The following is a 7500-nucleotide window of genomic DNA, read 5'->3' as shown; positions in this document are numbered from 1 at the left end:
TTGGGCACTTTTCTAAACTGCGGAAGATTCAATTCCACACACCCAGGGTTGTTTTCCCTCCCTCCCATCCCGTGATTTGCATTCTGCTCGGGATTCACATCCCAGCAAGCGGAGCAGCCTCGTGCTCCTCATAAATTCATGAGCGCCGATTCCTGGGGGGAACGGCAGCAACTCCAGCCTGGAAAACTCCTGGAGCAGAAAAAGCTCTTCCCTGCTTCCCTTCCCTTCCAAAATACTCTCAGGCACTTCCAGGGATTCTCTGGGAATTCCATCCCAGCCCCTGTGGGCCCCCAGAGCTCCTGAGGGGATGCAGGGAATGCTCGAGATGGGAATCCAGGGAAAGGGCAGGGATGGAAGGAGGGACAGCTCAGGGGTTCTCCTTATGGAGCCTGGGATCATTTTCCTGCCCAGAGGTAATTTCCCTATCCAGGAAAAATTTCCCTGTCCTGGGATCCTTTTCCTGCCCAGGGATAATTTCCCTATCCAGGAAAAATTTTCCTGTCCAGTGATAAAATCTCTATCCAGGGATAATTTCCTTTTTCAGGAAAAATTTCCCTGCCCAGGAATAATTTTCCTGCCCAGGGATAATTCCCCAGTCCAGGAAAAATTTTCCTGCCCAGTGATAATTTCTCTATCCAGGGATAATTTCCCTCTCCAGGAATGATTTTCCTACCTAGGGACAATTTCCCTATCCTGAGATCATTTTCCTGCCCAGGGATAATTTCCTTATCCAGGAAAATTTTCCTATCCAGGTATAATTTCCCTATCCAGGGACAATTTCCCTGTCCTGGGATAATTTTCCTGCCCATTTCCCTATCCAGGAAAAATTTTCCTGTCCAGGGAAAATTTCCCTCTCCAGGGTTAATTTTCTTATTCAGGAATAATTTTCCTGCCCATCCAGGATTCAGTGGGAGCCTTGCCCTGGGAATGTGCCCTGGGATTTTCCCTGTTCTGCATACCAGGAATGCCAGGCAGCTTCTCGGGATGGGCATTCCCAGTTGGAATTGCAAAACATTCCAGCACCAGCCTGGAAAACCCCATCCCACAACTCCAGATCAAACCCCAAGAAAAATAAGTATAAAAACACCAAAGCACGGCTTATCCAAGGGTTCATTCCAAGGTTTCTTGTGGGATTTCTCATCTCTTGCCCTTCCCCAGCCTCGCTCACCTCTGGCATTCCCAGGGAGAGCTCAGATTCCCAAAAAACCCGGCCTGAATCCTCCCGTCCCTGCCCTGGCATTTGATTCCTTATCGGGGGCAGATCCACAGAGGGAAGGAATTTATTGTGGGAATGATTGGATGAGGCAGAGCCAGGCGGCTCCATGACCTCAAAATCCACCTGTGAGCAGGGAAAGGGGAAAAAAAAACAAAAAGGGAGAAGAGAAGAGTGGGGAAGACTTTGCTGGAAAAATGGGGTTTTTTTACCATTTCCAGGCTGCTTTAACTCTGTCCTCAGATCCCAGCAGGAATTTGAGATCAGGGGGCTCTCTCAGGGAAGTTCAATGCCAAGCAGCTGGAAAAATGAGGAATTTCTTAGTGGGATGCAGGGAGAGCCCCCAGGATGCTCCCGGGGCTTGGCACATGCAGGGAGCAGCCAGGATAAGCAGCTCCCTTTGCCAGGGTTTGTTTATCCCGATTTTCCCCGATTTTTCCCGGTTTATGAGCCACCCCCTCCTCCTGCTGGATCTCCCACCTCAGCGCCGGAGGTCAAAAAGGACGGGATGCGTTTCCATGGCAACAATTCCCTTCCAAAATCAGGGCTGCGGTCCCGGCCCCGCTCCCCAATGGCCCCATCCCGGCCCCGTCCCCATCCCGGCCAGGGCTGAGCCCCATTCCCGGCCGGGGTCGATCCCAGCTGGATCCTCCTCGAGGCATTCCCGGCCCCTTCCCACTGCTGCTGCCTCGGGCACCCTGCCCCAGGGCCTTGCGCCTGCTGGCTGTCCCCTGGGTGTCCCTTGATCCCCACCAGGTGTTCCCCGGGAGTCCCCTGTTTCCCCTGGTTGTCCCATGGGTGTCCCTTGATCCCCCTGAGTGTCCCCCGAGTGTCCCCTGTGTCCTCTGACTGTTCCCTGGCTGTCGCCTGTCCCCCCTGGGTGTCCCCTCAGTGTCCCCTGCTCTCTCTGGATGTCCCCTTGGTGTTTCCTGCTCACTCTAGCTGTGCCCTGTTCCTGTTGAGTGTCCCCTGAGTGTCCCCTGTTCTCCCCCTGTTTCCCTTGGGTGTCCCCCTAGGGTGCCCCCTGTCCCCCCCTGGGTGTCCCCTGACCCCTCTATGGTGGAACATTGGGGGGACCTTGGTGAGGACCTTGGGGGGACCTTGATGGGGACATTGGGGGGGGACATTATGGAGACCTGGGTGGGATCTTGAGGGGACCTTGGGGGAACATTGGGGGGACCTTGGGGGGACATTGGTGGGTACTCTGGCAGGGACATTAGGGGGACCTTTGGGGGATCTTGGGGAGACCTTGGAGGGGTCTTGGTGGGACCTTTTGGGGGACCTTGGTGGGACCTTGGGGGGGACCTTGGGGGGACACTGGGGGGACCTTGGGGAGACCTTGGGGGGGACCTTGGGGCTGGCATTAGGGGGGACCTTGATGGGGACATTGGTGGGACATTAGTGGGATCTTGGGGGATGAAACTTGGGGGGGCATTGGTGGGGACCTTGGTGGGACCTTGGGGGAGCCTTGGGGGGGACCTTGGTGGGACCCTGGCAGGGACCTTGGAGGGACCTTTGGGGGGACCTTGGGGCTGGCATTAGGGGGGACCTTGATGGGGACATTGGTGGGATATTGGTGGGATCTTGGGGGATGAAACTTGGGGGGACCTTGGTGGGGACACTGGGGGAACCTTGGTGGGAACCTTGGTGGGACCCTGGCAGGGACCTTGGAGGGACCTTGGCGGGTGCGGGTGATGGATCTGGCGCTCCCGGCAGCAGCGAGGCCCTGAGGTGACAGCGGTGACGGTGACGGATGGCCCCTGCCGCCACCCCCGCTGCTGATCACCGGCACGGCTCGGCAGCCTGTAAATATTCCCTGGGGACACAGCTGTCACCTCCTCCTCCTCCGGGAGGTCTGGTTTCACAAAGCCTGGCTTAGGGAAGGGATGGGGGTTTGGGAGGTCTGGTTTCACAGAGCCTGGCTTAGGGAAGGGATCGGGGTTTGGGAGGTGTTGGTTTAACAGAGCCTGGCTTAGGGAAGGGATGCACGGGGAGGGAACGGGGGCTTGGGAGCGTTTCCTGCTGGGGCAGGTGGGGACATCCCGGGGCAGGTGCTGCAGGGGCTGCTCTGCCTCAGCTCCCTGCAGCTGCTGACTCCTGCACGCCCTGGATCCTTCTGGATCCTTCTGCTTCCTCCTGCACCCCCCTGGATCCTTCTGGAACCTCCTGCATGCCCCTGGATCCTTCTGTTTCCTCCTGCACCCCCCTGGATCCTTCTGGAACCTCCTGCATGCCCCTGGATCCTACTGGATCCTATGGGATCATCCTGCATCCCTCTGGATCCTTCTGCTTCCTCCTGGATCTTTTTGGATGCTTCTGCTTCCTCCTCCATCCCCCTGGATCCTTCTGGAACCTTCTGCTCTCCCCTGCATCCTCCTGGATCCTCCTGCACTCCCCTGGATCCCTCTGGAATCTTCTGGATCCTCCTGCATCCCTTTGGATCCTTCTGCATTCCCCTGGACCATTCTGGATCCTCCTGCATCCCTCTGGATCCTTCTGGATCCTTCTGCATCCCTTTGGATCCTTCTGGACCATTCTGGATCCTTCTGGATCCTTCTGCACACTCCTGCATCCCTTTGGATCCTTCTGGATCCTTTTGATTCCTTCTGGATCCCCCTCCATCCCTCTGGATCCTCCTGAACCTCTCTGAATCCTTCTGATTCCTCCTACATCTCTCTGGATCCTTCTGCACACTCCTGCATCCCTTTGGATCCTTCTGGATCCTTTTGATTCCTTCTGGATCCCCCTGCATCCCTCTGGATCCTCCTGAACCTCTCTGAATCCTTCTGATTCCTCCTGCATCCCTCTGGATCCTTCTGGAACCTTCTGCACACTCCTGCATCCTTTTGGATACCTCTGGGTCCTTCTGGATCCTTCTGCTTCCTCCTGCATTCCTCTGGATCGTTCTGGAATGTTCTGGACACTCCTCCATCCCTTTGGATCCTTCTGGATCCTCCTGCATTCCTCTGGATCCTTCTGGATCCTTTTGATTCCTTCTGGATCCTCCTGCATCCTCCTGCATTCCTCTGGATCCTTCTGGAATGTTCTGGACATTCCTCCATCCCTTTGGACCCTTCTGGATCCTTCTGGATCTTTCTGCATCCCCCTGGATCCTTCTGGATCCTTTTGCTTTCTTTCTGGATCCCCCTGCATCCTCCTGAACCTCTCTGAATCCTTCAGCTTCCTCCTGCATCCCTCTGAATCCTTCCGGATCCTTCAGCATCCTCCTGTATCCTCCTGCACCCTCCTGCATCCTTCTGCTTCCTGCAGCATCTTCCTGGATTTCCCTGCACCCTCCAGAATCCTCCTGCACCCCTTGGAAAGTGAAATTCCCACCCAGGTCTGGAGGTCGGGGTGGGCAAATACCCCACAGATCTTCTCCAAGTGGGGAAATTCCTCAAAACCACCCCAAAAATCCCATCCTCGAGGTGATGGCGGGGCTGGGAGCGCGGCTGGATGGGAGGGAGCAGAGCCGAGAGGGGCCGGGCTGGAAGGGAGCCAGGGAAGGAGGAAAATTCCCTTATCTGCGGGTTTAAAGGGAAATAAATAAATTAAAAATCGGAAGGAACAAAAGAAAACTCCGCCGAGCAAATGGAGATCTCTGGGAGGGGAAGGGAATTGATAAACAGGAGCTTATCAGGAGGCAGAGCTGATAATGAAGAGCTCCTCAGATCCGGGCTGGAGCTGGCAGAGGACGGGGAAGGGAATGGGATCCTCGGGAAGTGGGAAGAGCTGATAAGGGCCGGCAGTGACTCAGAAAACTTCATTTAAATTTAAAAAAAGGGGGAGAAAAAAAATCCCCTTCTTTTGTCTTCAGCGCCTGAATTCCCCGGCTGCAGCTCGGGGGAACGGGAGAAGGAGAATCCACCCCTGGAGCTGCCCCGTGGGTTCCTCGGGAATTCTCTTTGAAGGCCGTTGCAAGGAGGGCCCGGCCAGGGCTGCGGCTTCCCAAAATCCCCGGGTCCCTCCCGGTTCCAAAACTCATCCTGGGGAGGCACAGAATGCTTCTCAAACCATCCTAAATCCCCAAAACCCATCCTAAATCCTCCAAAACCATCCTGCATCCCCAAAAATTATGCTAAATTCTCAAAACCAACCTAAATCCTCCAAAACCATCCTGCATCCTCAAAAATTTTCCTGAATTCTCAAAACCATCCTGCATCCCCCTCAATTCATTCTAAATCTTCCAAAACCATCCTGCATCCCCAAAACCCATCCTAAATCCTCCAAAACCATCCTGCATCCTCAAAAATTTTCCTGAATTCTCAAAACCATCCTGCATCCCCCAAAACCATCCTAAATCCTCCAAAATCATTCTACATCCCCCAAAACTGTCCTAAATCATCCAAACAATCCTGTGTTCCCAAAAAACATCCTAAATCCTCCAAAACCATCCTGCATTTCCAAAAATGATCCTAAATTCTCAAAACCATCCTGCATCCCCCTCAATCCATCCTAAATCTTCCAAAACCCTCCTGCATCCCCAAAACCTGTCCTAAATCCTCAAAAATCATTCTTAATCCTCCAAAACCATCCTGCATCCCTAAAAACCATCCTAAATCTTCCAAAACCTTCCTACATCCCCCCAAACCATCTTGAATCCTCCAAAATCATCCTGCATCCCCAAAAACAATCGTGCCTCCCCAAAAACCATCCTAAATCCCCCAAAACCATCCTAAATCCCCGAAACCATCCTAAATCCTCCAAAACCATCCTGCATCCCCAAAAATGATCCTAAATTCTCAAAACCATCCTGCACCCACCTCAATCCATCCTAAATCCTCCAAACCCATCCTGCCCCCTCAGAAATCCCTGTTCCCATCCCTCTCCCACCACATTTTGCCCACGGATTTTCTCCTCTTCCCTGATATCCCATTGTTAACCCTCTTTGGATGCTTCCAGAAGGAAAATGCAGTCGGGAAACCGCTCCCAAATTTTGATTTTTGGAAATTCTGTCCATTTATGGAATTTTCCTCCTTCCTTCCATAACTGTTGTAAACAACCTTCAAACAACAAACATTACGAGGGGAAGCGGAGGAAATTATGGAGATTCTGGAGCAGATAAGGAGAGCTCAGCGCTGATAAGGCCCCGGAGCTGCTTGGTTTGTTCCTTTGTTTTCCCAAAAATTGCAAAAATCGCCTCTTCCCTGTTTATCCCATAAATAAATAAACATTTCCCTGCTTGGGGTTTGTGGAAGCAGCGTCTCCAATTCCGCGTGGGAATGTCAGATGGGGAAATGGGGATGGTGAATGCAGGGATGAACCCTTTGGGGAAATTCCGGGTGTCCTGCTGCCCGCTGACTGCTCCAGGATTCCAGGGATCCTTCTCCCACCCTCCCCTGATCCCTGAGTGCTCCAGGATTCCAGGTGTCTCCACCTGGCCCTGGAGTTCTCCAGGATTCCCGGTGTCCTTCTCCAACTTTTCTTGGTCCTGGATTTCTCCAAGATTCCTGGTGTCCTTCTCCCACCTTCCCTTGATCCCTGAGTGCTCCAAAATTCCCAGTGTCCTTCTCTCACCTTCTCCTAATCCCAGAGTCCTCCTGGATTCCTGGTGTCCTTCTCCTGGCCCTGAAGTTCTCCAGAATTCCCAGTGTCTCCACCTTTTCCTGATCCCAGAGTTCTCCAGGATTCCCGGTATCATTCTCCCAACTTTTCCTGTCCCTGGTGTTCTCCAGGATTCCTGGTGTCCTTCTCCCACTTTTTGCTGGCTCTGAAGTTCTCCAGAATTCCAGGGGTCCTTCTCCCACCTTTTCCTAATTCTGGAAAGCCCCAGAATTCCAGGGGTCCTTATCCCACCTTTTCCTGATTCCTGAGGGCACCAGAATTCCAGGGGTCCTTATCCCACCTTTTCCTGATTCCTGAGGGCACCAGAATTCCAGGTGTCTTCATCTTTTCCTGCCTCTGCAATTCCCCAGGATTCCTGGTATCCTTCTCTCAACTTTTCCTGGCCCTGAAGTTCTCCAGAATTCCAGATGTTCTTCTCCCACCTTCCAATGTTCCCTGAGTGCTCCAGAATTCCAGGTGTCTCCACCTTTTCCTGATCCCAGAGTTCTCCAGAATTCCCAGCGTCCTCCCACCTTCCCCTGAGATCTCCAAGATTCCAGATGTCCTTCTCCCACCTTTTCCTGATCCCTGAATTCTCCAGAATTCCCAGTGTCTCCACCTTCTCCTGCCCCTGGAAAGGTCCAGGATTCCTGGAATTCTTCTCCCACCTTTTCCTTGCCCTGAAGTTCTCCAGGATTCTCAGTGTCCTTCTCCCAACTTTTCTTGGCCCTGGAGTCCTCCAA

Source organism: Zonotrichia leucophrys, chromosome 22, assembly GCF_028769735.1.
Source record: "Zonotrichia leucophrys gambelii isolate GWCS_2022_RI chromosome 22, RI_Zleu_2.0, whole genome shotgun sequence".
Lineage (NCBI taxonomy): Eukaryota > Metazoa > Chordata > Aves > Passeriformes > Passerellidae > Zonotrichia > Zonotrichia leucophrys.
This window is presented reverse-complemented; position numbering follows the sequence as displayed.